The sequence below is a fragment of the Petaurus breviceps genome, unplaced genomic scaffold, assembly GCF_028583685.1.
Source record: "Petaurus breviceps papuanus isolate PSGF00001 unplaced genomic scaffold, PetGlider_PUasm1.0 90515, whole genome shotgun sequence".
Taxonomy (NCBI): Eukaryota; Metazoa; Chordata; class Mammalia; order Diprotodontia; family Petauridae; genus Petaurus; species Petaurus breviceps.
In genome coordinates, this window is record NW_027187269.1 from 171,657 (window position 1) to 188,813 (window position 17,157).

A 17,157-nucleotide genomic window follows, 5' to 3' on the forward strand; every position below is an offset into this window, starting at 1 on the left:
GAATGTTATCTGCTTTCAGAGAAAGAGCACTAGATATACAACTCTGGATGATGAATTCAAAAAAAATTGAAGTATAATTTCTTCATTTTCTTGCCTTTTTTTTTACAATGTGGCTAACATGGAAATATGTTTTACATGATTTCACATGTAGAATTGATATATTGCTTGCCTTCTCAATGGCCAGGGGAGAAACTAGAAGGAAGGAGAGAATTTAGAACTCAAATTTTTTTAATGTTAAAAATAAATGAATAGTGAAATTTTTTAAATATAAAAATAAATAGTACACTCCCACATCCCATACCACCCAGGGAAACTCAGAGACATTATTCAAGGAGGGATAGTAACTCATACCAGTAAGGCGAATTCATAACAGAATGGCAAATTCCCACTGACATTCAAAAATTCTTAATTCTTCAGGTCATGGGAATCATTGATAGTGAGTTTAAGAGCCAACATGCATATACAACACTTAATATAGCTCTAGGTAAATCAGCTTGGTCTAACAGAAGCCAGGATATGCTCAAATATGTATTACCAGATGCCATAAATATGGCAGCTGCTCTCACACCAGCAATGTAATAAACTTAAAGGCATTCTCTAATGCACCTTGGGGAAAGAATAGTTTTACATATGCTTTGTCATATAGCTGTTAATGCTCCAAAAGTAGGAACAATGCAACAATATTGTACATGGTCACCAGTTTAAGTTTACAATAACTACCACAGTCTGATACAAGATGTAAATATTCCCCCAGTTCTCTAGAGACCAATAGTGTCTACTCACTTTCAAAGGGTCCTACAGTGACTTCTACAACCATATAGATGGTTGTACAGCATGTGAGTAGCCTGGACTCTACCAGAATTATTTACATAATCTACACACTTATCACCATGACCTGAGCCATCATTGGTGTGATCATTGGTAGATTCAGGAAACCCTATCCCATATTCTACATAACTTTTTCTGAACCATATACAATCCTTAACATCGCTTCCTATCCGGGTGATACCACCAGATGGCAGTAGTTACCAGGTTTTACATTGATAGTGCTCCATTCATTAATGTCACCTAAGAAATATACTGTATTAACTTGCCTTTTTTGCAGGGAATATTCTTTTAAATATCTAAAACAACTTCTGACTGAGAAGAGTGAAATTACCAGCCAGCTTCAGAATCCTGCTCCCACTTCAATTTGAGTGGGTTACTGGGTTACTTCACCCAAGAATACCATTTGACTATATACCACTAGGGAAACATTTTCATTTGATTGTTCCTTAAGGCCACTCCTATCCTGTATCTTATGCTACAGCCTACTGCTTTTCTCTTTATTTGTGTGTTATTACTATTTGAATGTTATCTTTATAAATATTTAGCATCTTGGGCTTTAGTCTCTATAGCCTAATAATGATAAGAACATCTAGGCCCATCAGTACTGAAATAACCATTCTCACTCCACAGGCCGCAAGTCATACATTTTGGCACAGAACTTGAAGCTGCTTGTGAACCATCCTGAAAACCACTTCTACATACAGCTCCTTTGCTCTGTCCAAAATGTTACAGAGATATATGAAGACCTGGAACCATTTCAGCTTCCCTGATTGTACATGTCACTTGAGTCTAGAAACATGCACTTCATTAAATTCAGGGTGTTGAAATACCTTGAATTGTTTTTAAAAAAACAATAAAACAAAACACCTAACAGGCATGAGAAACCTGCATCCTGGAGGCCACATGTCCTCTAGGTCTTCAAGTGTGGCCCTTTGAATGAATCCAAACTTTACTCCTGATCCTAGACCATAAAGATCCTGGAACAAGTCGGGAGAGGCCTAAGTTAAGTTTGAGCCAGTTTCCCTTTTGCCATTGTAATAGGTTCAGGGATTAGTCCCTAGAATATGTCCAATGTGTACTGCCTGGTTAGAATCCAACTAGGAGCTTAGCAAGACTAGTTCCTGGCATGAATAATGGAGAAGCTGCCCCTGCCACCTCTTTAGAACACATGTAATACTGCATCATGATGTCCCAAATGTTGAAGTAGACCATCTCTTATTCTTTCATGTCAAGTGAGAAGACAGAATTGCTATGAGCCTCAAGGTGAAAGGGGGCTGTAGCAGCAGTAATGACTGAAACTGCCTTATTTCCCCACACAGCATTCATATAGCTATGAACACATTTCTCTGTTTCTTTTGTCTCTTGTATTTATTCTCTCCTGATCTTAGGTACATGAGTATAAAGAGATGGAATGGACCAAACAACAACATAACCTTATGAGTTTCAAAAGGTTTGAAGAGTCATAAGAAGTCCAGCAAGTGGAGTCAGCAGCAGAGACTTTCAGTGGCCAAAACAGCAATTCAGTGAGGAGCCAGCCCCAGGGAACTTCCAGCTGTGAATCTTCAGGAAGCAGAGACAGTGTCCTGAAAGTGAGGGAGCGCCTCATCCATACCACACACAGAAGTGAACTTGGTAGAGACTCCTCAAAAAGATGGAGGGAGTAAAGGTCTCCTAAACACAGGAAGTAAGTCACTGTCAGATTGGGGGGAGAGGGAGAGAAAGAGACAGCTGTGTACCAACCACTTTAAATTTGAACTTGCTCTCCCCAGATACCAAGTAGGTACAAAGGGGAGAGTATACCTTCCATTTAGCAGAAAGGAAATGTTTTTGTACTTTGGTCCTTGCTCTTGCTTCTCAATAAACATCCCTTTGTAAAAGCTAATTGATATCCACTGGCTAATTGATACTAAGAAATACATTGGATTTGGGGGGCAGGGGGGGGTTGTGAGTCATAGTACTTTCCCAATTCCTCAGGGTTACCTCCCTTAGAACTTGAAGTGAGAAGTAAACGCCCTCTTGGAACTCACCCAGTCTGTGAAAGTGGGAGTTGGGTGGTCTACCAATAGAGGAGGCTACATGGTGGGGCTTTGTCTGAGGCCGATTCTCAACTGTGATTCTCACCATTGGATATTCTAGTTGTCAAGATCCACCAGAGAAAATTAGCATTTTTCCTTAGTGTTTAATTGTATATAATTATATAGTAGTCAGGTCTCTAGTGTGCTCTCTTACAATCATATGAGTTTATTTGTGAAAACTTTTGTTTGCTTGATTGCTTACATACCAATGTCTATTGTATACTGTACCCAATATGAGTATTACAACTAAGTGGCATAATGGATGCCTAGGGCCTTGTAAGGGTTATGGGATTTAAAGATCTTCCATGCCCCATTGGACTTGCTGAGTAGCAGGAAGGGGCAGAGCAAGAGGAAGCGGAAGCCAAGATAGAGTTCCTGCAGTGGCGGCCACAGCGGCAGCAGCAGCAGAGGAAGCGGCAGCGGCAGCATGAAGGCCTTTTTGAGTCAGCCAGAACTTCTGCTAAGGACTTCTGCTGAGGACTGCCAGGGGCCGGAGCTTCTGGGAGCGCCCCCTGGACGCTGGGTGGTTGCTGTGAGTGGGGAGAGGAGGACCTTTGCCTGAGATAGTCTGTTCTGTTTTAAAGGCTTGTGAATGTGGGTGCTTTCTACTTTATCTACCTGTGCCAATTTCATAACTACTCTGATGGCTTTCACTTTCTGGTTTTGGGACTCAGCAATTACATCAGCATATCTGTAATTTCCATAGGCATTGTGAATATGGCATTGCTGATACATTTGGCGACCAGGATGGGACCACAAAATGTCAGGCCTCTATTTGGAAGCAGTGGGGCTTTAGAGGGAGAAATGGCTATTCCAGGATGGGAGGATTTGCCTTATTCCTCTCTAGCCAGAGAATGGGCCAAAAGCACAGGGCCCTGTGAAAACTGGGAACCAAGGCTAAAAGAGGGAGAACCTGGAGATTTGGAAAGATGTTTGCAAGGAATACCCATAGAACCAGGCAAAGAACTGGCAGGAGTGTGCAGGAGAGGCTGAGTGCTGCTAACAAGTTATCACCTTATGTGTAAAAGTAGGGATAAGCTGCTGGAGGAAAGAGCTCAGATGGCTAGGGAGTCAGCTGGTTTGCCTGAGGATTCTTCTGTGTCACAGCACTCAGAAGAGCAAACTGGAGGGACTCATGTGGTCCAGGAGCAAGCTACTGTTCATGTAGCTAAAAGGAAGCAAAAAACTAGCAGAAGGAATGTGCATGCAGCTTTTGTACAGGCTGGGCAGTTGCCCTGACAGCTTCCAGGACAATGTGTGTGAGGAGAATGGAGCAAGGCTAGATGAGGAGTCTTCTAATGTAGAAGCTCTCCCCATATGAAGAAGAAGACAGGAGAACCACCGGGGCAAAACAGAGTCCAGGCAGATAATTGAGGATTTCACTCAACAGGAGATCACTGATATATTGAGTAGATTTACCCAAAGAATGGCAGAGTCTTTAGTGTCTTGGATAGTAAGAATCACTGATGAAGGCGCCGGAGGAATAACACTGGACAATGAGAACTGTTTAAAATTCATAAGTATCAGTCAGAATCCTTTTGGACACCAAACTTTTAGGGATCACCATATGCAAGGAGGTAACAACAAAACTAATCTGCTAGCCTTAGCTGCAGAGGGATGCAAAAAGCAATATCCTACTGAATCTATGTGGCCTAGGGGAGACAGACCCTGGTACTCATTTAGAAACTGTATGAGAAAACTAAAGGAGGAGGTAATGAAAACTGCTATCATGATTGGAGATGCAAATGCATATTATGATACCCCCCTAGGAGTTCCTCATAGAAATATCATAGTGAAGATGGCTCCTCCTGCATATAAGCACCTAATTCTGACTCTATTAATTGGAGAAATAGGGCACCCTCTTTCAGAGGTGCTGGATAAGATTTCACAATTAAGTGACCTCGGGGAATAGGAAAAAAACAAATTGCCTCGAGAGAGAAATGTAAACGGCCAGAGGATTCAGAGACAAAATAGACCAACAAGAAGGGAACTGTTTACTGCTCTATTAAGAGCAGGGGTAGACTTTAGAAGAATAGATGGTATTCCAACTGAAGAGCTGCATAAGCTGTACCAAGAAAAGGTACTTAGCATTAGAATGAATAGGGAAGCAGGAACCACCCCTGCAGGTACTCCTGAATCTGAATCTTTGTATCCAAGTTTGCCCCACCTTCAGGGGGAATAGGAGATAGGCCAAGCACCAGCCCAGAACAGTGGAGGAAGTTAAGTTCCAATAATTCATATCAACATTGGAAGAATAATTTGTTCATGGCTTTGCGTAATTTGAATAATAGACCATTGGGAGGAAGTACACCTCTAGCCAGAATGATGACCCCCAATCTGCAAATTAGAAAACAACAAACACATAAGATCCCAAATATTGAGTATTGGACCTTGAGGCCAGATGTCCCAGCACCGTACCCAGGACCACCTGGTTCGGTGGGGTATGATTTACATTGTTTAGAGGACTTTTGGTTGGACAGGAAAGAAATAAGAAAAATCTCCACTGGGATATGCATAAGAATCCCTAAAAATCACTTTGGACAGATTTTACCCAAATCAGGATTAGCAGCTCAAGGAATACATGTATTGGCTGGAGTAATAGATTCTAATTATCAAGGAGAAATTGTTGTAACATTCCAGAATTTAGGTGAAGGGCCCATACAGATTCACAAAAATGATAGGATAGTTCAAGTAATTATCGTTCCTTGTAAAACAATACCACTTGTAAAAACTGACCCTCCTTCCAAAATAACTGTCAGAGGAACTGAAGGATTTGGTTCTACTGATAGAATAAAATCAGGAGCTAAAGTATGGGTAAAATGGAAGGCAGATGATGTTCCAAAAGCTGCAGAGATTATAGCACATGGGAGGGATAACACTGTAACTATTGTTTATTCTGGAGAAGATGATTACAAAATTGTACCCTTAACTCATTTATTCTACCATGAGTGAGGCTACAATAGTCTGGTTATTGTCTCTTTGCTTCTTCTTGATTTTTTGTCTGTTCACCTTGTTTGCTAGATTTGTTTCCACAGGCTTGGTACCCTCCACCTATAGATCCCTGATAGCTTAAGCTGGATGTCACCCCCTGTCTGCAATTGTGATGTGTCACCCTTGGACCTGGCATCAAGCATACTAAGAACTGACCTCTCAAATGGGACCCCTTAGGACAGGGACAGCTCTACATCTGATTTCAGCAGCAAGTAGCCATGGAAGAAGAGACCTTCACCCCTTGCCACAAGATTTTGGGGCCCCATTTGTTCAGGGTGGGGGGAATGATGGGGAGCTTGTGCTCAAGCCCCACCCTACAATATGGTTTTCTGTGTTTATTGTGTGCTATTCTTATTATATTGTTGTGAAATTTTGTTGACACCAGTTATTCCTACTGTATTTTTGCTAAGTAAGGGACATGAAAGATCTTGGGGCCGAATGTAAGGGTTATGGGATTTAAAGATCTTCCATGCCCCATTGGACTTGCTGACGTAGCAGGAAGGGGCGGAGCAAGAGGAAGCGGAAGCCAAGCTAGAGTTCCTGCAGTGGCTAGCAGTGGCGGTGATGGCGGCAGCAGCAGCAGAGGCAGTGGCAGCGCGAAGCCCTTTTTGAGTCAGCCAGAATTTCTGCTAAGGACTCCTGCTGAGGACTGCCAGGGGCCGGAGCTGCTGGGAGCACGCTTCCTGGATGCTGGGTGGTTGCTGTGAGTGGGGAGAGGAGGACCTTTGCCTGAGGTAGCCTGTTCTGTTTTAAAGGCTTGTGAATGTGGGTGCTTTCTACTTTATCTACCTGTGCCAATTTCATAACTACCCTGATGGCTTTCACTTTCTGGTTTTGGGACTCAGTCTTTTGGTATTTTAATAAATTTTCTAGCTTATTCCCCTATATGGCAAGCCTGATGTATTTTGTGATGGATAATTACATCAGCATATCTGTAATTTCCATAGGCATTGTGAATATGGCATTGCTGATACAGGCCTAGAGAGAAGAAGACCTGAGTTGAAATCTGGACTCATATAGCTACTAATTATATGACCCTGGGTAAGTCACTTAACCTCTCTGCCTCCGTTTCCCCAACTATAAATTGGGATAACAATAGCATCTACCTCCCAAATGAAATATTGTCAAGCTCTTAGCACAAAGGATGGCATATAGAAGGTGCTTGATAAAGGTTTACTCCCTTCCTTTTTTCCATTTTAAAAAGTATGAATTTTTAATCTCTCATTTTTTTGTTTGTTTTTGAATAGACACAAACTGCTCCCCTCGTGGGATCTTTATGGCCTGCAGATTCATAAGAAAAGATTTTCCTGCTGACCTAGAAACTCCAAGTAATAACCCCATGGGCTTAATCATGATTGGGAATCTCATACATGTTTGAGGAAATTATCTAATCCTGTTTTCTTTCTTTTTTGATTGAACTTGCTTGTCCTTTTTTTGGATGAGTTTTGAATGCCATTTGGATTGCCCTGACAGTGGCAAGACTCCATTAGGGAAACTCTGAGTGCCCTTTTTATATAAGGACCCAGAGGAATTTTGCTTGGATCACTTACCTATGGTATAGGGACCTGAAGAAGTTTTGCCCAGATCCCAGTTGGATAATCCTGTACTCTAAGAGAATCATGGAAGAGTTTTTACCCAAGGCAGTTTGGTTTCTCAACTAAGATTGAGAGGAGACTTTTAGTCAACCTCAGTCCCCTAATCATGTATGGAGAAACTCACATACTCTGAGCTTTGTAGGGACCAGGTATTTCCTTTGAGAAGGGAGGCTTGATTTTCTTTTTCTTTACCTTTGCTTTTGGATTGTGGAAGCCGTTTACAAGCACCCAGACAGGTGATATAACCTATAAAAGCTTCACAAAATGATATCTGTTGTATCACAGTGTGTTAGAAGTATAGAAGAATATTAATTTCTAGGTTTATATCTGAACTGTCCTTGAGGTTCTGTAGTACAAGTCTCAGAAAACGACAAGTTTCAACCTTCCCAAAGAACCTAATTAATCAAGTTGGGAAAGGAATGAAGTGCCCTGAGTCATTAGATAAAATGAAAAGATGAAATATATTGGAGTTGGTTGAAAAAAATTAGACACATCTTTCGGCCTATGCATATATCAGAAAAGATTTTTACAAAGTGCTTTGAAAATTAAGTTTGGGGAGTGCTTTGAGGATATATGCCCTCACACTTAAAGGAGGACCACATTCTTCTTTTCCCATATCCTGCTATCCTCATAGAGACTGGAATAGTTGCAAATAGTACATACAGCTGGATCTGAGAGAGGAACAACCAGCCACCCAGAGGAAAAGAAGTTTCAGAAGCATGACCTCTTCAGGACAGAGAGACATGCAGCTTCAGGACTCTGACTCTTGGCTCCCAGCAGAGAACTATAGAGTCCTCAGTAAGTGTGTGTGACTGGAAGTCAAATAAAGTAAGTAGCCAAACTGAAAGGAAAAGAAATTAAGTAGCACTCTAATGATGACTACTCCCTCAGTAGCAGCTTCAGCTTCCAAATAACAGCTTTCTCAATCATCAGCAGCCTGGGCATTTGAGTGGACCAACAGAACAGTCTGTCCCTTTAGGATAGTTGGTCTGAAAAGTACCTAGGTGCTTTCTGGGTGCAACATTGTGGGGTCGTGTGCAGTACTGAATGTTACATTTGAGGGATCTTCTGCAGCTAAAGAGTGTTGTGTGCAGAGGGGTTTTGTGTATTCAGTCTAAGAAGGGTGGAGGAAGTTTAGTCAAGTTTTGTTCATCAGAATAGGAGCAATTCAATCAAGCTTATTGTATGTAGGTGGGGGGGAGCATGATAAGGAACATTTTAGCACTATGGCATAATGGAAGAAAATTTTTTGGTCGGAAGGGTCACCCCTAAGCATGAAACAGAGACCTAATCCTGAAAATGAAGGATGGCATTTGGAGAAAAATAATCCTAGGGTTAGCAGGAGAAATAAGCCTGTAGTGCTTTAATACCCTGAGTTTCAGAGAAAATGGCTTCAATATCACATAAAATTCCCAAAGAATTCTGAGACTAAATACTGAAATAATTTTTATTAATTCTTATAAACATGAAAACAAATTCAGTTTCTAGGAGACAGACCTATCTATATGTTTAAACTTGTACCAAATGACAGGTTTTTTTCCCATGTGATTAAACCTAATTCTGCAATTTCTTAAGAGAAAATTTGCTTATAAAATGTATAACACTTCATCCTAGGATGTTCTTTTTCTGGTTCTACAGAAAGAAAAAAAATGCAAAAGCATTTCAAAGTTAAGGAATGTTAATGAAAGATTTTCAATCTAAAATCAGGTAGAGAATTTTCACATACAATGCCTTTGGCAATGTAAACTTGGTTTGTTCACAAAAGTGAATTTGAAATTTTTAGAATTTTTTTAATTCAAAATGATATAAGTTCTTTGTATATTTTGAACTTTTAAAAAGACAACCGTCCCCCCCCCCCAAAAAAAAACCATAAACTAGTGTTCCTAGCCAAAAAACAGACTTCTGTAACTAACAGTCGGGTACCAGTATAAGTAAGTTCAATAATTCTGGGGTTGAAGATTTATAAGGAATTTTTACAATTTTCTTGGAGATTGACACTTTTAAAACATGACATCAAACTTTAGTTGTTCTCTGGTCTGTAAATAGTTGGTCTCGAGACTGTTTCATTTTCACTTTTTCAAAATGACAGTATAAAAGAGAAGTGAAAGTCTGAATAATAATGTAAATGAGAATCACAATGAAATGTTAATTTTTACCTCAGGAAGCCACAGGGTATTTCCAGGCTGATGTCATTCATAGAAAGAATGTCTTCTGTTGATATGAGGTCAAGAAAATTTACCCTAAGTCAAATGGGAAATTTAGAATGCATATGGGTTATTCCCATCTAATGAAGACAGGTTTTATAAACCAACACATGTAACAAAAATTAATCTGGCTCTCAGATAATTCTTTTGATATTAATTTTAGCAAATTAAACTTTAAATTTAATCTATTTCTGTAATATGTTTCTTAGTTCTTTTCACTAAGGGCTACATTATACATAGTATGACGTTAAACTTTAGGCTAATTTGATATGAAGAAATGTTAGAGATTTATGTAGAGTTAAGTTTTGTTTAAAATATTCAAATACAGGAGAAGTATGTATTTTCCTATAGTCATTTGTCATTTTTCACCTTTACAAAATAACATTTTATAACAAAAAATTGAAAATTGAAATGTGCAGTCAGAATGACAACTGGCTATTTTAAGTCTCCCCCAAAACCATTCTCTTTTTTGCCTTTGAGTTCTTTCATGTTCAAAGGGGAAAACAATCCTTTTTATATTACCTTCTGAAAATGAAATAAGATTTTTATCCTAGATTTGTTATTTTTTATCCCTGCCCCCAAATACTTTAAGAACACAAGGAAAATTCTATATTCATAAAATCCAGTGTTGATATGAGAAACAAATATTTCTTTAAAATATCTTCTTTAGAAGCTAGGAGTTACCTTAAAAGATCCTGTTGCCTAATCCCTTCCTTTGGACAGAGAGATCAAGTGCCCAGTGCCAGGCTGATCTATTAACTCCTGATCTGAGCTCTTTTCCACATCCCTTTCTTATTCATTTTGCTGTTGTTGCTATTGGTGTTGTTGTTGTTTTATTCAGTTTCCCACAATTCTAATGTCTTCCCAATGGGTTAAGTAAACACTATTCATGATACATAACCAGCAAATGGTTCTTCCAATGAGAGTTCATTGCCTGTGTAAGATTTGCCTAGCCTTCTTGACCTAGATTCTCATTCTTTTTCTCCTTCCTGGACCAACTATTAATACCTATCAAGCTCAAAATTATTTTCTCCCTTTATCTATCCAATAAATCCAGTAGTTAGAATATATTATGGAAGAAAGGTCAACACAAATCCATACTCTGAGTCTTGCTCCTAACTCTGATCAGTGATTCCAGTTTTTACGGCTCCATTGCAAGTTAGGAACTTGATTTACCGATGGGTGATTAACTGAAAAAAACAATCTTGTCTATCCATCAAAAGAACCTTGAAAACTCCCAAGACCTAAGCATAACAGATTGGAATTAAAGAAGAAATGTTGAGATAGAGATGGCAGAGTAGAAGCAGGTCCTCCCCACGGCTCCCCACTTCCACCTTCCCCAATTCATGTAAAAGGGGACTCTAAACAAACTTTGGAGCTGCAGAACCCACAAAATGACACAGAGAAGCTAACCTCCTGCTGAGGACAGCCCAGCAGGCCAGAAGGAATCGGCCAGCTCAGTGATCTGGGAGCTGAGCCCAGGCCCCCTTGAGCCAGAGGTTTTAGCCCCAGGGCAGGTCAGACCAGCTGCCTGCCGGAGGACTCCAAATCACCAGCAGCTGTAGCTGTCTCCAGAATTATCAACACATACATGCTAAGGACAAAGTGAGAAGTGAGAAGTCAGTGCACTGTGGACTTTGGGACCACTAGTTGGGAGTCCATTGGCTTTTGCCCCTGGGGTGAAAAGCCGCTGAGGAGCACAGCATGCAGCCCCCATGTGGCAGCTTCAGCTCCTTGCCTGCAGACTGTAGGGAGATCAAGCAACCAGTCTGAGGAGTAATTGCTCTTGCTTTAACCTACATGGATCTGGATTGCAGTCTAGCATCTAGGAGGTCCTAGGGTGTGTGTCCAGCTTGCCAGAGCTTGTGGAGGCCTCAGAGAGGGCACCCATCTAATACCTCCAGCAACTGAGAAAACCCCAGCATTTGGGACGAAAGCTCCCTGTCTGGTGCCAGAGTCCTACTATGGCAAAAAGCCCAGGGGTCATGTGACTGAGGGGCGACATGACCAGGCAAAGGAAACAAAGCAGACAGAAGATTCAACATTAGACTCCTATTTGGGGGACAAAAAGGAGCAAAGCATGGAACTGGAGGAAAACAGTGAAGTCAGAACTCCTGCACCAAAAGCTTCAAAGGAAAATACAAGCTGGTTACAGGCCATAGAGGACCTTAAGAAGCAGAAAAGAGAAGTGGAGGAAAAATTGGGAAGAGAAATGAGAACAATGCAAGAAAATTATGAAATGATAATCGACAGCCTAACTGAGGAAAATCACACCTTACAAAACAGACTAACTCAATTGGCAAAAGAGGCTCAAAAAGGCAATGAAAAGAATGCTTTTAAAAGCCAAATTTGCCAGATGGGAAAAGAATCTCAAAAGCTCACTGAGGAGAATCATTGCTTCAGAATTAGATTGGAGCAAATGGAAGCTAATGACTTGATGAGAAATCAAGACGCTGTTAAACAGATCCAAACAAATGAAAGAATAGAAGGCAATGTGAAATATCTCATGGGAAAAACCACTGACCTGGAAAATCGATCCAGGAGAGAGAATTTAAAAATTATTGGACTACCTGAAAGCCATGATCAAAGTAAGAACCTAGAAATCATCCTCCAGGAAGTTCTCAAAGAAAACTGCCCTGATGTCTTAGAACCAGAGGGCAAAATAGAGGTTGAAAGAATCCACCAATCACCTCCTGAAAAAAGATCCCAAAAAGGAAATTCCTAGGAATATTATAGCCAGGTTCCAGAATTCCCAGATTAAGGAGAGAATATTAAAAGCAACCAGAAAGAAATAATTTGAATATTGTGGAAACACAATCAGGATAACCCAGGATCTGACAGCTTCTACAATGAGTGATTGAAGGCTTGGAATATGATATTCCAGAGGTCCAAGAAACTGGGATTAAAACCAAGAATCACCTACCCAGCAAAACTGAGTATCATGTTTCAGGGGAAAATATAGTCAGTCATTCAGTGGAATAGAGGACTTTCAAGCATTCTTGCTGAAAAAAACAGTTGAATAGAAAATTTGACATTCAGATACAAGAAGCAAGAGAAGTATGAGAAGGTAAACAGGGAAAAGAAATAATAAGCCACTTATCAAAGTTGAACTATTAACATTCCTATATGGAAAAACAATCATTGTAACTGATGAAACTTTTCTCAGTATGAAAATAGTTGAATGGAATAGAAATATATATATATGAGGGTATATGGGCATATGAATACATATGTGAATGTGTGTATATAGGTTTACAGATATACATAGATAGAGGGCACAGGACCAATTTAATAGGAAAGGATGATACTAAAAAGGTGAAATTAAGAGGTGAGAGAGGAATATAATGAGAGGAGATGGGGAGAGACAGAATGGGGTAAACTATCTGATATAGAAGAGGCAAGGGAAAATGGTTACAATGGAGAGGAAGAATAGGAAGGCAAAAGGGAATGGGTCAACCTTATTCTCATTGAATTTGGCTTGGAAGGGGAATGAAATACACACTAAATAAGGTATCTCGCCCTACAGGATATTAGGGGGGAAGGGGATGAGAGCAGGGATGATGGAAGGGAAGGCAGGATGGAAGGGAGGGCAGGCTGGGGGAGAGGGATGTTGGAAGCACCCACTTTTGAAAAGGGAAAGAATAAAACTAGAGAATAGAACAAGTAGGAGGTGGGATAAGGAGGGAGGGAAATATAGTCAGTCTTTTACAATATATCTACTATGTTATTGTTTTGCATTAGCTACACATGTACAACTTATACTGAACTGCTTATCTTCCCAGTAAGGGTGGCTGGCAAGGGAGGAAGACAATGAATCTGGAATTCACAGTTTTAAAATCAAATGTTTAAATACACACACACACACACTATTATTAATACTATTTTACATGTAATTGGGAAATAAGATATACAGGCACTGGGGCATAGAGATCCACCATGCCCTACTGGAAAAGTCGAAAGGGGTATGGGAGAAAATATGGGAGAGAGCAGATTGGAGGAGGGGTCCTGTGGGACTGCTATTTTGGGGCAGTGGGTAGGGGGAAAATGGGGGAAAAATTTGTAACTCAAAATCTGGCGGAAATGAATGATGTAAATCAGAAGTTAATAAAGCATTTGAAAAATCAAAAAAAAATTGAACTATAACCCTTTACCCTGTCAAAAAAAAAAAAAGAAATGTTGAGATAACACATAACATCTCTTTGACTACATGGAATGGTAGAGATTCTCTGATCCAATTTTTCTCTCCTCCTTTGCCCCCTGAATCCTCATTCTTTCTAAGGCTGATCCCTTACTTGCATTCTTGATCAAATCTCTTCCCACCTCCATTGAATATTGCTCCATCAAAGAAACTTTCTTTGAGTCAACAAGTCACAAACATTTATTAATTTATTAAGTGTTAAGGGAATATGCTGGGAATACAAATACAACATACACTCACTCCAGTAAAGTTCTTGCTCTAAAATAATTTACACTATAATGACAAATATATTAAAAGGAGCTGAAAAGCAGAAGGAAGCATAGTGGCAAAATCTGAAGGTCATGATGGCAATGCCTGGAGAATGAAGCATGAGTGATCTCGGGTATCCCTCAAAATGGAGGTTCTAGGAAAAATGACACTGATAACTTGCTGGTTGATCTCCCTGCCCCAAGTCCCTTTCCCACTACAATCCATTTTCCACTCAGTTTTCAAACTGATCTTCCTACAGTACAAGTTTCACCATGTAACAATGACCCCTCCCCATTTCAATCAACTATGCCTCCAATTCTGTTTCCTCCAGGATCAAATCCATTCATTTGCATGATTCAATAAAAGAGATTTATGAAAAAACTGGGCATCTCTAAATCCCAGAAATATTTAGTGATTACTTGCAAATGGCCTTTGCCTGATTATGCTTAGTCTGCAGAGATAAAGATTTGAGAACTATACTAGATGATCACCATAACTTGGGTGAATGTTCTCACTGAGACGACTCAGTTCTGTACCAGAAAAAGTTATTGATAGAAAGGACTTTTTTCCTATCTCTTATCTGGGAAATGGCAATCCCCAGAGCCAAGAACTCAAGGGAATAGAACTAAGAGGTATCTTCTAGTACTGGGGTAAGGGTTACTTCTTTTTTAAGAGCACAGCAATAATCTAGTCTGGCACGACAGCTAAGCCTGAAACTGGAGGTATTGGAGACAGCAATTGTCCAATGAGTTCAGGTGAGACCAGGCCCAAGGAGGAACCTTCCCCCAACAAAAACATAGAGAAACCACAAGAAGATTAAAAGAATAGTAAGAGGCAGCCACCATGAAAATGGGTACCAGAATTCTTAGAAACTATATAAGCTGCTTAGGAACAAGGAGAGTAAGAACACTGGAATAGACGCTGACACCAAAGGAGTAATTCTGATTCTCTTTTTTTTTCTTTCATCTCCCTCTTGGGAAGCTGAAATCTTTTTCCCTGGGAAAGGGAAAGGTTGTTTATCTTTATTTTAATATTTACTTTATCTTTATAATGTGTTCATCAAAGACATTTACCAATATGAGTGAACTCATTGGAAAAGGAGTTGCTTTCTCGGTCTTCACCTAAGTTATTAATAAAAATTCTGAACCACATAGGCCTCACTCATTAAATGGAAGAGGATAGCAGAGTGGATTAGAAACCAGAATCCAATATGTTGTTTGCAAGACACACTTGAAATGAAAAGATGCAGAGAGTTAAAACAAAGTGCTGGAGCAGAATCTATTATGCTTCAGTTGATGCAAAAAAGCCAGGAGTAGCAATTATAATCTCAGACAAAGGAAAAGCAAAAATAGACCTAATTGTAAGAGATATTCAGGAAAAATATATAGTTCTATAAGGTACCATAAACAATGAATTCATTTCAATACTGAAAATATATGCAACAAATGGCATAGCATCCAGATTTTTCATGAAAAAGTTAAATGAATTATAGGAGGAAACAGCAAGTAAAACTATAATAATGGAGGAGGTCTCAATTTACCCCTCTCAGACCTAGATAAATCTAACTATAAAATAAATAAGAAATAAGTAAAGGAGATGAATAGAATTTTAGAAGTTAGATATGATATATGTCTAGAACATATTAAATGGGAATAGAAAGGAGTATTCCTATCCAACCTGCATGTGACACTTTCACAAAAATTTACTATGTATTAGGGCATAGAAACCTCACAAACAAATGCAGAACCATAGAAATGTTAAATGCATCTTTTTCTGACCATAATGTAACAAAAACTACATTTGATAAAGGCCTTTTGAAGCATGGATTAAAAATTAATTGAAAATGAAATAAATCTAATCATAAGCAATGAGTAAGCCAAAAAACAAATCATAGAAATAACCAATAATTTCATTACATATTTTTTGTAATGATATTTTCACTACATTCATAACAATGAGACAACACAAAATTTGTGGGATGCAACCAAAGCAATACTTAGGGGAAAATTTATGTCTCTAATGCTTACATAAGAAAAGGAAAGAAATAGAAGATCAATGAATTGGATGTGCCACTAAAAAAAAAAAGCTAGAAAAATAACTAATTAAAAGCTCCACTTAGATATCAAAATTGAAATCCTGAAAATCAAAGGAGAATGAATAAAGTTGAAATAAAGGGTTTTTTTTAAATGAACTAATAAATAAAACTAGGAGTTGTTTTAAAAAAACAGTAAAATAGATAAACCATTGGCTAATTTGATTTTTTAAAAAGAAAGGAAAAAAAACAAATTACCAGTATCAGAAATGAAGAGTGAATTCACAAACAATGAAAATAAAACAAAAGCAATTACTAGAAGTGATTTTGTCCAATATATGGATCAATATTTATAAAAAAATAGGAAATAAAATACATAGATAACCCTGCCTTAGAAAAAAGAACTCATAAATAAGCTCCCTAAGGGGGAAAAAAGAGATTAGATGAATTTAAAAGGTGAATTCTAACAAAGATTTAAAGAACAATTATTCCCAATACTAAATAAATTGTTTGGGGAGGGGGAATGGATAAAGAAGCAGTATTACCAAATTTCTTCTAGGATGCAAATATAATCTAGATACCCAAACCAAGGAGAGCTAAAAAAAAGAGGAAGAAAACTAAAGATTAATTTCCTTAATAAATAATTATGTAAAAAATCTAAATAAAATATTAACAAAGTGATTACAACAATATATCATAAAGCTCATACATTATGACCATACTAGATTTATACCAAGAATGAAAGACTGGTTCAATATTAGAAAAAAACATAAGCACTATTGGCCATGTCAACAACAAAAAAACTAAAATCATATGATTATTTCAATAGCTACAAAAATGTTTTTGAGAAAATGCAACACCCATTCCTGTTCAAAACACTAGAAAGCATAGGAATAAATGGAACTTTTCTTAAAAGATCAGGAATGAGGGGTGGCCAGAGGGCTCAGCGAGTAAGAGCACCGGCTCCAGTGTCAGGATGACCTGG